Genomic DNA, 4,276 nt, shown 5'->3' on the forward strand with positions numbered 1-4,276 from the left:
TCGGGTTGGATCTTAGTATGATTGTATCATCTTGATGTAATTATCTAAGATCAATAAAGCTTCCCTTTTCAAAAAAAAACCAAAAGATCAGGATCTGACTTTAGCTTGTCGTTGCATAGGTACACTCTAATTGCATCTCCTTGTGGATGAAGGCGCTCACGTTCGATGTCATGAGCACCGTCCTTTTCAGGAAGGGGAGGGACTCCGCCATCCGGCGGGAGCTGTCGGCGGAGTTGCAGCAGCTGGTGTAGGGCATCTGGGCAGTCCCGCTCGACCTGCCCTTCACCAGGTTCAGCCGTTGCCTTGCCGCCAGCCGGCGCGGGTGGCGCCCCGTCGCTGGGGTCATCGGGGAGAGGAGGGCCAAGCTGGAGCGCAGGGAGAGCTCGCCGGCCGACCACATCGTCACCCACATGCTCTCCAAGGGCCTCCCCGACGAGGAGATCACGGACAATGTCATGTTCCTCATGGTCGCCGCGCACGACACCACCGCCGCCCTCATCACCTTCATCCTCCGGCACCTCGACGCCAACAAGGATGCCTACGCCAAAGTTCTCCAGGGTAATTTAATTACCACTTCGTATTTGGGAATTTCATTTCAGTTTTGACCAAGCAAGCACTCGTGCTGATGGATTCATTCCAAATCAACCATGGATCGAGGAGCAGAGCAACAAGAAATCGCGCAGAGCAAGAAGTCAGGGGAGGCCCTGTCGTGGGACGACTATTAGAAGACCCCGTGAGATGTAATCTTTCCAATGTAACAGTTTTGGTATGGTTGAGATTGTTCTGTTGTAGATAAGCTGTTGTATCTTAGAGATAGAGTAGTCTGAATCAATCTCAACCAAAACCGAACTAGTCCTTGTAATCTACGTGAGTGGATTTTCCTCACCTATATTAACATGCAACTGGCACACGGAGAAGGTGCGCCGTTCCACCTAAAATCTTCCGCACCTCTGAGTTTCTTTCATGGTAACCAGAGCTAGCCATCTATAGATCGTTCCCAGTAGATCCAATCCATGGCATCATCCTCCGGAGCTGCCATGAATCCCCTCTTCGGCCACAGTGTCACCAGGAAGCTTTCCAGACTCAATCATGCAACATGGAAGGCACAAGTTTTTGCCGCCATCCGTGGTGCACGGCCCCATCACCGGCGCCAAGATAGCACCAGCCACTGGAATAGATGGCAAGGATGCTGAAGGTAAACCTGCCAAGACTCCTAATCCAGAATATGATGAATGGTATGCATCGGATCAACAGGTCCTTGGCTTTCTTCTCACATCCGTCTCCAAGGAAGTATTGGGACAAGTAGCTGCAAAGCAAACTGCAGCTGAAGTATGGAAGGCGGTAGAAGACATGTTCTCATCGGAAACAAGGGCTCGTGTTGTGAACACGTGCCTTGCACTTGCAACCACCCAGAAGGGAAGCATGACGGTTGCAGAATACGTCGGGAGGATGAAGACTCTCAGCGATGAGATGGCTGCCACAGGCAGACCGCTAGAAGATGAGGAGCTCATTGAGTATATACTCACTGGACTCGACCACGACTTCAATCCTATTGTGTCTGCTCTTGTTGCAAGAGCAGATCCAATATCGGTAAGCGAGGTTTATGCGCAGCTACTCACTTTTGAAACCAGGATGGAGCTCATGAATGGACACCCTTCCTCTGGGTCATCTGCCAATGTGGCAAACGTTGGAGGGAAGGGTGGCAGAGGACAAGGACGAAGCAGCGGCCACAACAACACTGATTCTGGCCATGGTCACGGTGGCTTCACGCGCTGCCGTGGTGGCTTCTCCAACAACAGCCATCCTCCAAGCAACAATCAGCGCTCCAACAGTTCTGGTGGTCGTCCGCTATGTCAAGTGTGCTTCAAAAAAGGACACACAGCAGATAGGTGCTGGCATAGGTATGATGACTGCTACGTGCCTGACCCCAAGCTTGTAGCTGCTGCTTCTAACTCCCATGGAGGAGACACCAACTGGTACGTTGATACCGGTGCATATGATCATGTTGCTGGAGACTTGGAGAAATTTGCGATCAGGGAGAGGTATGAGTATCCAGCATATTGGTCAATCTGTTGTTCGTGCTTCCAGTCGCAATCTTACTCTCAAAGATATTCTCCATGTTCCACAAGCTGCTAAGAATCTTGTATCAGTTAATCGCCTCGCCAAAGATAACAATGTCTTTTTAGAATTTCACCCTGAATTTTTCTGTATCAAGGATCGGGACACGAAGAGTACAATCCTTAAGGGAGCATGCTACAAAGGCATGTATCCCCTTCCTCCTGCATCATCGGAAAAGCAAGCTTTTGGCGTCAATAAACCCTCTCTTGATAGATGGCACAACCGCCTTGGTCATCCTACTGCTCCCATCGTTCAAAGAGTTATTAGAGATTTTAATCTTCCTTTTGTTCAAGAGTTGAATAAACATTCAGTGTGTGATTCTTGTCAGCAAGGGAAAAGCCACCAGCTACCCTACCCAAAGTCTACTAGTATTTCGAGTCATCTTTTACAGCTTGTTTTCTCTGATGTTTGGGGACCGGCACCAGATTCTTTTGGTCGTTACAAATACTATGTGAGCTTTGTTGATGATTTTAGCAAATTCACGTTGGTTTATCTTTTGAAGTTTAAATCTGAAGTTTTCCAAAAGTTCCACGAGTTCCAAAAACTTGTTGAACGCTTGTTCGACCACAAGATTATCGCTATGCAAACTGACTGTGGAGGCGAGTATGAGAAACTTCACTCCTTTTTTTCTCAAGTCAGCATCACACATCTTGTTTCCTGTCGCCACGCTCATCAGTAAAACAGGGCCGCTGAGCGAAAACATCGGCACATTATTGAGGTAGGCTTGTCCATTCTCGCTCATGCTAGCATGCCTTTAAAATATTGGGATGAGGCGTTTCTTGCTGCAACGTTTCTTATCAATCGAACTCCTAGCAAGGTCATTGAGTTTGCAACTCCCTTTGAACGTCTCTTTCACACAAAACTTGAGTATACCTCCATGAGGGTTTTTGGCTGCGCATGCTGGCCCAATCTTCGGCCATATAATAGTCGCAAACTTCAGTTTTGCTCAAAGGAATGTGTGTTCCTTGGCTACAGTAACATTCATAAAGGCTTCAAGTGCCTTGATCTCTCCTCAGGGTGTGTGTACATCTCTCGTGATGTAGTCTTTGATGAAGATGTTTTCTCTTTCTCCAAACTTCACTCCAATACAGGAGCACATTTAAGATCTGAAATTCTACTCCTTCCTCCCACTCTTCTAAATCCTAGCACTAGTGCCGAGCAACTAATTGACCATATGTCTCATACTCATACTACTGACCAGGGGCGGATCCAGGAATCAGAACAAGGGGGGGGGGGGGCTGAACTAACACTGGCCACAGGACAATATAAATATATTGTGTTTCATAGTAGACCACCATAGTAGTTTCAAGCGGTTTCATATGAAAACATCGAGAAATAAAGTAAAACACGTTGATAGAAAGTAAGAAAAGACATATTGATCAATTTTCCATATCAAAACAATAGATAACGCTTAACGCACAATGTCCATTATTCTTCATGACTAATGAGGATCTTCACGAGGAGCAATCTGTATAGCAAACAGAATGAAATAGTGACTACTACAAATAGAGCGTACCCGAGGCACTAGCATACGGCGATTTTTCATCTCTTCAAACCGTTTTATGATTTTGTCATTGCTAATGCTTCTAAATATCTCCTTCTCAGTGTAGCATATCATCAAGTGGTTCGTCCAATCATCTCCCATTTTGCTAGGCAAATCTGTCTTTATGAAAGACATAGGAGTACTACTGCTGCTTGAAAAATAACCCAATAATGTTCTTTTCGACATCCCACAATTTGCACTACTAATCTATGGATAGTATGAATATATGATACTGCAAACAAAAGTAAAAAAGCAAGCTAAGTAATTGAGTAAAATAAATTGCAATTTTACTTCTACAAAGGTGCTCGGTGGTACAGAATCCAAACCTCGGATTGCTCCAATGCTCCTTGGTCCTTGCTATTGCTGCCTGCCTTCCTTGTGCCTTGCTCCGTAGCTCGCCGCCCAGCGGCCCAGCAGGAAGTTGCCTGTCTGCCCAGGCATCCGCCGGCCGCCACGCCGCCGTGTAGCCGTGCAAGCACCCACCACGGCGCCACCTGCCGGCCGTTGCCCATCGCGCACGCGCCGCTGCCAGACGCCCGCCGCACCCGCAGCACGCTCCCGGCCGCGCGCCACGCTCGGCCGCGCCTGCTCCCGCAGTCCCACTAGCTGCCCCCC

General features: G+C 47.9%; 1 non-coding gene across 1 annotated transcript; it reads left to right on the forward strand.

Annotated features, from left to right (window-relative positions):
* The first annotated feature begins 1,488 nt into the window (after positions 1-1,488).
* Positions 1,489-1,627, forward strand: LOC120646574. The gene has a single exon (XR_005664477.1). It is a non-coding gene; the product is annotated as a small nucleolar RNA Z247 (small nucleolar RNA).
* The last annotated feature ends 2,649 nt before the right edge of the window (positions 1,628-4,276 follow it).

The sequence above is a fragment of the Panicum virgatum genome, chromosome 8K (assembly GCF_016808335.1).
Source record: "Panicum virgatum strain AP13 chromosome 8K, P.virgatum_v5, whole genome shotgun sequence".
Lineage (NCBI taxonomy): Eukaryota > Viridiplantae > Streptophyta > Magnoliopsida > Poales > Poaceae > Panicum > Panicum virgatum.